Genomic DNA, 13,320 nt, shown 5'->3' with positions numbered 1-13,320 from the left:
GTGGGTAGGAATGCTTTTTTCCCATTTTAGGATTGGCTTATAAAATGGGGAAATGACTGGTTTTTCTGAGGATAAGGTGGTGGTGATGACATTGGTGTATTTAGTGAAACGGATGATGGAGTAGTGAACTCTAGTGGTGGAGTTGGAGTATAAGAAACCATAAATTGGAATTTATCACACTCACCAAGAGTATTAATGGAGGAGTCTCTGTTCAAGTACCTTTGGTACATAGTATCCTTTGGCTTTATGTGCTTCCGTCGAGGTTTTACATTTGGGTCGACTTCATTAGGAGGATTTGTACAATAGGAACATTGACAAAAAGGATCCCAAAAGCAGTGACCATATCGGTCCTTGTAGTAATGGACAAGGTTTCCATTACTCTGGAAATATTGAACAAGCTTCTTAGGGTCTGGCTCAGAAATTGACTCAGGAATGCATGGTTCAATCATGAAGAGAGCCTGGAAGATAGAAAGACTATCTTCCTTCTCTTTGCCAAATTTGATGGAAACAGTGCCATCTTTCTTTCTGACAAATTCAGAATCTGAAGACTAGAAAGGTTTGTTGTTTTGATGCAGCTTTTCATAATTGGTGATCCATGTCTCTAGAAGGAGCTTGGCCAACTTTTCTTTTGGGATTTTCCTGGGAACATGAATGCAGGATGCTTGATCATTCTGCATGGAGATGAATAAAGCATTTTCATTTCCATTGTGGAAATTCAAGTCGAGAGCATGGTTTTGCACTCAATAAACCATCTGGTAGTGTAGTGTTGCTGCAACAAAATCAACAATTTGAGGAGCTCTAGTGAGTTGGACTTGGACTTTAAGAAAATAAAGTAATTGGGGGTCTGAAAGAGTGATGTTGAAGTTTGGATATAAGATTACAAAGATTGTTCCAGCATTTAATGTGGTTTGGAGGTATTCTAAGAATCGAGTATCCAATAATGCTATTCTTGCCACGACTGGCAAGCCCTTGCAACCGTGAAAAGTAAGAGCAAGACGAACAGCTCCATAATGAACATGAGAGTATCCCTATTGAGTCCATTGCCTGGGAAATTCTGGAGAAATCTGAAGAGTAACAAAATACTCCTTTTCTGTGGCTGGAATGGGACACTCTTTGTGGATGAGGAACCATTTGAATACACTCTTTGTGTCATTCCTCATTACCAAACTTCCAGTGACACTGATTCAGATTCAGATCCAAATTCTGAAGACCTTTTTCACATATCTCTCGCTTCTTCAAAACAAAACCTTGAGATATTTTCAAGCCAACTCCATTGTCCCCATTTCCCTATAAAAATCTTCACTTCAAAATTTGTCAAACCCATCACTGTCATTGCTCTTATAGATACTGGAGCTAGTTGTTTAATCTTAGACACTAAAGTTCTTCCTGAAAAATATTGGACTTCCTATATTCGATATTTTAATTATGCCTCGGAGATACTTTTTCTACGAATGTAAAAACTACCCCAATAACTGTCCAATTTTTTCCACAATGTTCCATAACCACAAAAATCTTTGGATTCAGTCTTCCCAACAAAGATTTGATCATTGTGTGGGACATTGGGTGGGACATTATAACTCAAATTTCTCAGCTTCGTATCATTCCTAGAAAATGTCTTAAATATAATGATCAATTCTCTAAATTTGTCAATATCCAAATACTTTTTTCATCCAAATGAGTCTGTTAGATCCCATTACGCAAAAGTTTTTAGAATCCTGTTCAGAATTTCATTCTGAATTCTCTCAAAAGTGTTCTCATCCTTTATGGAAAAATCCGAAATTCTTTGTTCACCTTCTCTTCAAGAAAAATGAAGACATCAATCTAACTAAGGTGAGTCATATGAGAATAAACCTAGAACATCTGGCTGCTGCTTAGAAGGAATGCTCAAAATTGTTGTAATAAGGTTTTATTGAAATTTTAAATTCTCAATAGACTTGTGAAGCCTTCTATGTCAATAAGCGAGCTAAGCAAAACAGAGGAAAGATGCGGCTAGTAATAAATTATCATCCCCTAAACCTTTTTCTTCAAGATGACAAATTTCCTCTATCTTCCAGAAATTCTCTCTTCATCGGATTATTGAAAACCCATATTTACTCCAAATTTTATCTTAAAGTCGGATTTTGGCAATTGGGCATCCATCCTAAAGACAAACCCAAAATAGGATTCTGCATCCTAAACCAACATTTTTAATGGAAAGTTCTTTCTTTTGGCCTAAAGGTGGCACCATCCCTATTCCAAAAGGCCATGTGTCGAATTTTCCAACCAATCCTATCAAGTTCGGCAATATATATATTGATGATATTCTGCTCTACAGCCCTGATGAAGAATCTAACTACCAACTTCTTTGGCAGTTTGCAAAAATCGTGAAAAACTATGGGATCATGCTTTCTTAAAAAAGATGAGTATTGCCCAGACAAATATTGAATTTCTTGGTATGCACCTCAACAAAGGGACATACTATCCAGGTTCACACATTGCTCAGGAATTGTTGAAATTTCCTAAACATAACTTCACGACAAAACATGTGCAACAATTTCTTGGGATAATTAATTATCTCAGAAACTTTGTTCCAAATATTACCAAATTGCTGATTCCACTGCAATCAATGTTGAAGAAGAATCCCCCGCCTTGGGGAAAATCTCAAACTAAAGCAGTCGCTGAACTTAAGGAGATTCTACAGACTCTTCCTCCATTGCAAATTCCTTCAACATGGATGAGAATTCTCCAAACTGATGCCAATGATGAATACTGGACATCCATCTTGTTTGAAGAAATCGATGGTAAGAGACACCTTGAGGCACCCCTCGAACGGCCCCCGATCCGTTAGGGTCGCCACAATTCGCTTACCTTTCAATTGCCCTATTGACAAGTCACTCTGATACCATTGAATCGTAGCGGGTCCATACAACCTGGGGGTTTGTATTACCTTAATCGGTCCCAACGCAGTTCATATAACGGAAGCATACTCATCATCTCCTTAACCCGTACTCAAACCAAATAATACAATACAATACACACCAACTACAACCTTTCATATATATATATACTTTATGGCTGAATCACTTTTATTTACATAACTAAGATGGATTTCACGAGTCGGTACAAAAAAAAAAGGCCAAGACTTTAACTAAGCTCGGCTATACTCAAAAGTACCCGACTATACATCAGACATGTACATCAATCCATCAGCTAGTGTCGGCCATCCCAAAAAGTGTCATCCTCCACCAGTCACACGCTCCAATCACACCCAACCCAGTGCATCAGCCGGTGGCGGCGGCAGCATCCCCATCATCAGTCCATCGCGTCGAACGTGTACAGAAAGGAACTCCTGAACTACAGGGCCATCAGGTAGGCCCACATCATACATGACCAAAACACAGACTCGGATAAACACCAAACCACGAACACCGACACAGGGGTGTTCCGTGCACTCGACCCCAACATCAGATGGTAAGCCATAGAATGTACCATGTGTGACAGGTGCTAGAGGCATCACTCATTCTGAAATGTTGGTCCCCAAAGGAGTGAGTACAACCACTCAACAGTAAAGATCCATCAAACTACACAATACAATAGGCAAGACAACCACAATTTCATGCGAAATGCACATATCATCCATGCCATCATACATATATGTCCATGAGATTCATTTACGACCTTACTAATCATATTTTCCATGCCAAGTAATACCAATTCAAGTTCATGGACAATTATATTTCATGCCATATGCACATACCCATACGCATGATTCATATCATCCACACAATCATGTATATATCCTCATGAGATCCATTCAATGCCATCATGATTGCATTCTCAATGCCAAATAGTATCAACTCAATTTCACAGGCAATTATACCACATGCCATATGCACACACACACGTGCATGATTCAATTCCCATTTTGATATTCAAAAGGATCTCATCATTCTCCTAGGGACCAGTGTTTGCATCCCTCATATATCGATCGCACCCAACCTGGCGTCGCGAGGAACCTTCGGCACACACACTCCGGGCATCTCGCATCCCACCTGGCATCACGAGGAATCACCGGAGCTCGCCATGAAAATGGTTACCCTTGCCTTATGGGATTACATACCAACATACCACCAGGCATCCCTTGGAATTACGTACTGATATACCACTGAGCATCCCGAAACTCCCGAAAACCCTCCGGCACACACACTTTGGGCATCCCGACACTCCCGGGACATCGTCGGCTCACACCTCCGACGGTATCATTATCCTCACAATGTATATTCACATATATATCTCATTTTCAAATCAGCATTTGATGCAATAATATCCGAGGTCTAAACTAGTCTTTTTGATGATATATAACATGCTAAATGTCACAACATATGCAATATAAATAACACCCACGATATCACATTTCATAAAGCAATTCATTGGTTTTTGAAAATAGAACAATTTTCGGATAAAACAGAATGCACCTCTTTAGTAATAATTCTCGAAAAATTAGTAAACAATCTCAATAATTTCTGAAAGCTTAACATAATGTATACAAGACCTAGAGAAAGATATTTCATGCAGAACACCATGTCAAGAAAGTTTCATATCAATCACATAAGTCCATACATCACAGCAACAGAATTTCCAACGCCACTTTTGCACAGTTTCGAAAATAATTTCGATTAAGCTCTTAAATGAACTCTGAAAGGTCTGAGATTTTAATTTGTTATATATGAGACCTAGAGGTAAAATTCCCATGAAGAAATAGAAGTCTAATTCCTTCTATATTGAAAGTTATAATTTTTATAACTCTCCCTAACTCTCGGTTCACTGTCCAGATTGATCCTCTTCAAAGAAAATCGTTTTCCCCAATCAATACTTGTCCATTTATTCTCAAATTTTATTATGTTACTTCTCAAGATGTCGCCTACAACTCTTATCAAGGACACGAGATCAAATTCGGACTGGATACTTGCACAAAATTCACAGATTCACAATAGATCAACACAACAGTTTCCAGATCTAGTATCTTTGAAGAAAAATAGTTTCACCAACAAATACTCGTTCGTTTCCTTTAAAATTTTAATATGTTACTCTCCAAGAAGTTATATACAACTTTCATCAATAAGTCAAAGTGAGATTCCAGCTAGAACATTGCATGCAGCTCACGAAATCACCAAAGGTCGGATCGTTTTCCCAGAAAACATAATACTAGGCTAAGACACAACTCCTATAACTTCGAAAATTCTCACCTCCACCACCTCCGAAATTCACCATACAATACACACAATCACAACAAGAAAAGTGTAGATCAAAGGACTCTACTTGCCTCTAATCCAAAGAAAAATCACAGCAAGCACAACGACGGGGCTTGATCGATGGTCTCCTCCTCCCTTCACGGCTCACAGTCGGCCTCGGCTTCCTCTCTCTCGGTTCACTCTCCCTCTCTCTCGATCTCACTCTCTCTCTCTCTCTCTCTCACAGTCGAAAACCCTCTCTCTCAATCCGCCCTTCCTCTTTTCTTTCCCTTCAATGATTAGTTAGTAATCATTACTTTGTATGCAAGATGACACTTGGTTGATCCCCTTAGCCACTTGTTAATTTTGCCATGCAAGATGATGGGCCTCCCTTGGGCCGACTCCTCCATCCGGTCTCTCTCTTCCTTCGATCGACAACCCATTGGGCTTCTTGGGCCAGTCGAATGGTGGGGCTAGTCTTGGGCTTTAAGAAAATCAGTCCACTCCTTCTCTAATTTTTCCCATTTAATCTCCCCCTAAGTGTACACCTAATTACAAATTCATATGGCCATAATATCTCGTAACATGAATCAATAAAATCCAACCTATAAAGCGCACAGCCAAGAATAAAATTTTACTATTAAATAATGGTCCATTAAAATACTCGGCCTTAATCTATTGAAATTTATTAGACTAATGACTATAACATAGTCCGTTGGTGCTTCCATCACCTATCCATGGTTCATAGCATATCTAGAGGTTGTCATGAAGTTTTAGGATGCCACACACCTGTGTGCTTACAAAAGTGGAAAATTTTCCCATTTGAAATGCATTATCACTCCACTTTTAAAGAAATCTTGGCAGTGAAAAATGAAATAAAAAAATTCGAATTCCATCTCATCGGCCATCACTTCCTAGTAGAATTAGACATGGCATCATTTTCTCATATGACCAAGTTCAAACAAAAGCAGATTTCAAATTCTCAACTACTTCGATGGGCTGAATGGTTTTCAAAATTCTCTTTTAAAACCAAACATATTGCCAAAAAGAAGAACGTCCTCGCTAACTTTTTATCAAGACCAAAGACACTAGCAGAAATTAACATATACCTCACGAGGCGTGCCTTCCATACTCTTCATCGCAATGAAAAGTATAAGATTAAAAGAATAAGAGATTGGCCAAGCTGACAATACCCTCAAGAGATTGTTGAACAAGTCCAGAATGACAGCCTCACTGAAAATCTAGAAAACCTCATGTGGCAATGTCACACGGATCTATTCAGACTCCATGGAGGTTCAATCCTTTATCATTTTGGATTAAATCTAGATTATCCATTCATACATCATTTAATTTGGAAAGAAGAAGACTTCCCTGATCAATTGAGATGGTTATTATGGTACTTAACCAATAAGTACTTAATAGCTATTGAAATTCCAACCAGAAGATTCATTACCAACCTCACTAGGATATTCGGACTCGATCGAAATATTGAAAAAGAAAGTAAGAAAAACCTTTGAGCCTTCCTTAATTGGTTTTATCCTCCCACTCATCGGAAGCAGCTCTTATAGCAAGAGTTGAGAACCATACAACCAAACCCTGAAGTCCACTATATTCTATTATTTTGATGTCCGTGGGCTTTTGTAAAGAACAATGGTAGCATCACCGATGCTCCACAGATTATAGGTATCACATCCTATAAACCTCAGTCGCACTTTACAAAAGCTCGGATTTACAAATCCTTTCCAGGACCTGTTGGTTGTTGTGAGCACCAGTACCGAGAACTTCAAAGAGTTTTATGCCAGGAAAATAATACAATTCCTGAAGATGTATGGAACTATAATGTACCCACTGCATGGGATCATTATAGCTTTGTACCAAAAGCTAAGGAAGCACTCAAGGAATTCAAGCAAGCTGCATCATCACAGGAACAAGAAATGACAGACACAAATGACCCTGCGCAGTCCTCTCAAGACCCCTATGCACAATGGGGAGGTCCTCTTTCCCAAGACCCCTATGATCAAGGACCTTTGTCCTTATCTCTAGGCATGGACACTTCCTACTATGCTCAACCATCTAATTGGCATCAATCAAACATTCCTACCGACACTACAGGCTCCTCCCAGAATCAAGAGGAAGCATCCTCATCAAACTAAATTCTCTCACCAAATTCACTTGCAAGACTTGAGCAAAAATATAAAGAACATCTTTTGGCAATGCATAGCTCTAATGACGCAGACTATAACTACAATGCTTGTAACGGACGAAACCGCTGACTGTAGCAAGTCACTGTAGCGTGACTATAGCTGTAGGATATGAAAATCACTATTCATTGTCACTGTTCATATTGTCAAAATTCCCTACTAGAAGTTTCTGGAGCCTCTGTTTGTTTCGAGACCCATGAGCATGGTCCTTGTTTATGTGTGACCTCTCAATGCCTATAAAAGGCAAGGAGGATGTAATGTGTTAGGCAGAGTCCCTTGAAGTAAAGTGAGTGTTTTGTGAAAACTCTCAATGGCTTTCTAAACTCTTCTTCTTCTCCAGCCTGGTAGGATCCTCTGAGAAATGCAGTTCAAATAGTTAGAAATGTTACCATCCTGGCATCTGTGAATGTCTCTAGACTCTGAACTAAAGGTCAAAGTGATTTATTGCTAAAAGGCTATCCCTGATGGGCTTGAACGGGAGAGGTTCACCCACTGTGGGAAGGCATACCTACAGAAAACTGACTCTGTCTTCCCTTGGTTCTAAGTCTAGGTCCATTCAAACTGACTCCGCCTTCCCTTGGTTTTAAGTCTAAGTCCATTAACTTCAAATCTATTAAAGTTTTCTCCAACAACGCACGCACGCACGCACGCACATAATCTTTAAAATTTTAATGAGCTTTACTAACATAACAGTCTTTGAGCTACTTGTGAGCTACAAATTCTTGAAAGAGTGGAGCCCCACAAAAATTTATAATTATTTGTCATTCATTTTTTTATAGCCTAGAATAAAATGCTCTTCTTATAGTAGATTAAAAACTATCATTTAATCACTTCCCTTTTTTAAAAAAAAAATACCTAATCAAGTTGTTAGACTTGCATAATTTGTCAAATCAAATTTCTTTGGCTCACAAATCTATTTTATTTGGAAATATTACGTCTCCTTGTAACCAACTAGACTTGGATATGGAAATCTTGAGGACAACACCAATTTTGAGATATCTTATTGCTTTTGGTTAAGTTACAACTTAATCATCAAGGTTATATTACCTATTAGTTTACGATAATAAAAAGTTTTATTAACTTATTCTCTTGCTAATTCTAACTAACACATCAGCTCTAATTAATTGGACGGGGAACGGAGGGACTTGAATGGCAAAATTATGCAATTTCTAGACTGATGAGGCAAATTTATAGTTCTAGGATTTGATTAAAAGAAGTTAAATTAAGGATTAAAAATGGACTTCTACCAAAATAGTTATGTTCTTCACTTTATTTGTTTGTATAATTCTCCACTTTATCAATTAGGTATAAGTATACCATAGTTCTATACTTAATAAAAAAAATACAGTTAAACTCTAAAAATCTAAAATAATATAATCAAGTCTCCAAAATTTGTACAAACAGATTGAATTAACTTTTTTTTGCCACCATTGTCCATTCTAAGTGGCATAAAACTCTGATGTGACTTAATTCAATATTTTTAAGGACATTCGGCGCTAATATTGTGGCATCCTAGAATTTCTTGCCAACCTTTAGGGGTGCTCTAATTCATGTCTTGCATTAAAACTTTGGCCAAGCTTTTGGTGGGTAACTATTTGATATGAAAATTCTATTTTTGACCATGTGGATTATGGATTGGAATTTATTAAATTGGGTCACAAAGTTTTGGTGAATAATAAATCTCAATTAGGTGTATATATAATTAAGGATTAGGTGAATTTATAGGATGAGGATGGGCTGGACATTTAAAGGCTCAAACCAGCCCATTGCCTCACCCCATCCTCGGCCGGCCCACGAAGCACAAGGAGGAGAGCTACCGCCGGCCCATGGCTGGCCCAAGCCCATGAAGGGTTGTCGACGTGCAAAGGAGGGAGGGATCCGGTTGCATGTCTCCCCCCATTTGTCCCAAGAGAATTGCCAAGTGTCCTCCATGCATGACCTAATGATGGCTAATGATGGAGGGGAAGAAATTAGGGAAGATGTTGCCGGTTTAAGCAAGAGAGAGGGAGAGAGAGAGGGAGTTCGTCCGAGAAGAGAGAAAGAGGAGAGAAAGAGAAGGAAGGAAGGAAGGAAGGGAGAAAGGAAGAGAGGAAGGAGGAGGACCGTTCGACCATCCGCCGTGCATCCGTCGTCCGTCGCCGTTGTGCTCGTTGCTTGCTCAGTTAGAGGCAAGTGGGATCCTTGATCTACTCTTGCATGTTGTGCCTAGTATTTGTGATTGAATGGTGATAAATTTCGGATGTTTAGGGTGTGAAAAGCTGAAGTTTTAAGAGTGGTGTTTGAGGCTAGTACACTGTTCTTGAGAAAACAGCTTGACCTTGAATGTTCTAATGGCTTGCATGTGATGTTCGAGTTGATTTTGGCCGTGACTTCTAAATGAAAGTTGTTAAGGACTTATTTAAGTATAACATACTAAAATTTGGGACAAAACAAATAATTATAAGTGGGTGAAATCTTTATTCTTTGGAAAGACTGAATCTGGAGATTTCGGTAACTACCTTTGATGAATGCATGGACTGTAAGGCTAACTTTTTGTTGAAATTTCACTTTAATTTCTTAACAAAAGATATAAAAGACATCTTTAGGTTTAACATATCAAAAATTTAGAGAAAACCAATGATAATAGGTAGGTGAAAACATGGTTTTTTCAGGAGTAGTTGGATCTAGAAATTTCGGTATGAGGAACAGAAGTTTTAACCACCTATATTAAATTACCTAGGACGAATCTGACTTTTATTTCTTCATGAAAAATCTACCTTAGGGTCTTTACTACCACATAGTCAAATTTCATAATTTTTGAAGGCCATTAAAGTATTTAATCGGAAATTTTTCTAAAACCGTGTAATCTGATGTGTTCGGACTTAGTCAGTTTCAATGCGTGGGCTATATCGTTTTTTATGAGATTCTTTCGGCAATTTGTTCTTCATGAAATACATCTCTTTATGTCTTCAATACAACATATTTAAATTTCATAATTTTTAAAGTTCATTTGCCTATTTAACCAAAAAAATTTCAAAAACTGTGCAAGTTGAATTGTTAGAATAGTAGTGCTGTGATGCTTGGTCTATACCAAATTGTATGAGGGTCTTTTGGTGTAGTGTTATTCATGAAATATCTGCCTTTATGTCTTGACTATTACATGTTCAAATTTAATATTTTTTAAAGGTCATTTGGATATTTAATGAAAATGTTTTCTAAAACTGTGCAAGCTGGATTGTGCGAATTTCAAATGCTGTAATGCATGGACTATTCTGTTTTGTATGAGCCCCATAAATTGTATTATTGTAAGTGATTGAATCTTGCTGCACATGTGATGATATTTGGCATTAGATATATAATGAAAAGCTGAAATTGACTCTGTTGCCATTACATCATGTGCCATGTTGATATTGAGACATAAATTGTGAATATGAGTTATGATAAATGAGAATACCGTCGGAGGGGTGAGCCGACGATGCCTCAGGAGTGTCGGGATGCTCGGAAAGGGGAGTGCCGGATGCCCGGGATGTGGGGGTGCCGGATGTCCTTGAGAGTTTCGAGATGCCCGGGATGTGGGGGTGCCGGAAGCCTCGGAGGTGTGTGCTGAGGGGATACCTTGTGATGCCAGTTGGGATGCAAGATGCCCGGGATGTGGGGGTGCCGGATGCTTGGTGATGTGTGCCGGAGGTTCCTCGCGATGCCAGGTGGGGTGCAAGTGATAAAATGTGGGATGCAATCACTGGTCCCAGGAAAGAGAAATGTGGTGACCCAATTGAAAGATAAAAAGTTGAAATTGAATCATGCATGGTATGGTGACATGTATGCATGGCTGTATGATATGATATGTATGAGTGCATGGAACATATGCACATGAGGCATGGATATGCATGAATGCTTGATGATGAGCGCATGATGGTGTATGCACATATGGTATGATGACATATGCATGTCTGTAAGGTAAGTTATGCTTGGATGCACGAATGATATATGCTTTGTTTGTGATGCCTTGATTGTTCTGTGTGATGCATTAAGTAGTTTAATGGATCTTTTACCTACTGAGTGGTTGTACTCACCCCTTTGGGGACTAACATTTTAGATTAGAAAGATACCTCTCCCTCCGGTCATGCGAGGTACCTTTTACGGCCTTCCATCTGACATGGAAGTCGAGTGTTCGGAGATTGATTGTGTCACCATCCCTGGTCTGACGTTTATATGGGTTCATGTGCTGGTGATGTATGATGTGGGCCTGACTGGGGGCCCGGTCATCTAGGAGTTCTTATCGGTCCACGTCCATCGTGACGGAGTGATGCGGGAGATGTTGCCGCCGCCACCACCTGACGCATCGGGGTGGGTATGATGACCCGCGTGAGGAGTGGGGAGCTGACACTTTTTTAGGATAGCCGACACTTGTAGATGGAGAATGACACGTGATCGATATAGGGGGTCGAGATCTCTTTTGAGTTGTGGCCAAATTTAGTTAAAAATCTTGGCTTTTCTTTTTGGTTGTACCGACTCGAGAAATCCATCATGAAAATATGTAAATAAAAGTGGCTCGGCTTCATCTTTTCATATGGTGTGTAGTTGGTGTGCATTGCATTATGATTATTGGAGGGAGGAATGGTGAGACTTGTTTATGCTTCCGCTAATAAGTTGCGCTGGGACCCTTTTCAAAAAAAAAAAAATACCTATGAACTATGGTGCTTCTGCTAAGAGATGTAACTAGTATTTATTAGGTGGAGCGATAAGTACCTGTGGCGACCTTAGGTGTTTCGGGGTGCCACAAATATAGTACCTAATAGGTGTCACGTCAACAAAATATAGAGGGGTGTGGAGGGGGCTACTGATGGCTAGGGCTAAAGGAAAGGCCTAGAAGGTCTCAAACTCATGACATAGCATGATGGTTGTCCTAATAGAGACTCAAGTGAGGGTCATCAACAATCGTCGTTGAAAGAGGGCTAGCGGCCCATCACCCTCCCTTCTCTATTTGGTTTATATAGCTTTTACTCTTATGTGTTGAGTTTTCACCTTTTTGAAATTTTAGAATTTGACTGCATTTTGATTGATGTCAATTGTATCATAATTGAACTTAATTTGTTGCCGAAATGCACTACCAAAAATGAAATTCAACCTTTGACACAATGATATCAATCTTGATGCTTAAAAAATCAATTACTCATTAAGGTCTCTCGTCTGAAAGTTATCGTAAAGTTAGAAGATAGGCAGTAGAGAACTACAAATGAAAGCAAAGGGAAAGCTTTTTCGAAGGAAAATTGCACCCGATCCAATGTGTATTCTCTGCAATCCGCACCTAGAGATGATTAAGCATATTCTATTGCTTTGCCCCTTGACGTCCAAATTACAATGTCACCCAACCCTAAATGTCAGCATATTTGTCTATAATTGAGGAATGACTGGTTAATTTTCAAACATACATCATTGTCTTTTGGAATTTTTTTTGTTGTTCTATAGTTAATTTGGAAGGAAATGAACAATTTTAAGTTTTGAGCGCAAGTCCCAAACTTAGGGAAGCTACTGGAAGCTGCTTTGACCTTGTATGACGGTATTGCTTGAGGGACAGCTAGATCTAAGAAAAGAACCAAGCATAGACAAGCTTTGGATCGAGTTTGAGAAAACCTTAACATAGCGCTTTCATGGAAAATTACCCATAATGTCCTCAACATATTGTAATTATACAAATTCAGTCATAAACTTTTTTTTTTATTTTTACTAATTCAACCCTAAATTTTTTATATTTGTGTCGATTTAGTCCATCCAACAAATTTTGGCCGAAAATCGCTCACATGAATGCCAGTGGTCTTACATAGCATGCCGACACTAATATGGACAATTTTACATAATACTTTAATATTTTTTGAATTATTTATCTATATCTTTCTTTCTTTTTCCTTCCTTCCTTTGTTCCTCATTGT

The sequence above is a fragment of the Eucalyptus grandis genome, chromosome 8 (assembly GCF_016545825.1).
Source record: "Eucalyptus grandis isolate ANBG69807.140 chromosome 8, ASM1654582v1, whole genome shotgun sequence".
In the NCBI taxonomy this organism is placed as follows: Eukaryota; Viridiplantae; Streptophyta; class Magnoliopsida; order Myrtales; family Myrtaceae; genus Eucalyptus; species Eucalyptus grandis.
This window is presented reverse-complemented; position numbering follows the sequence as displayed.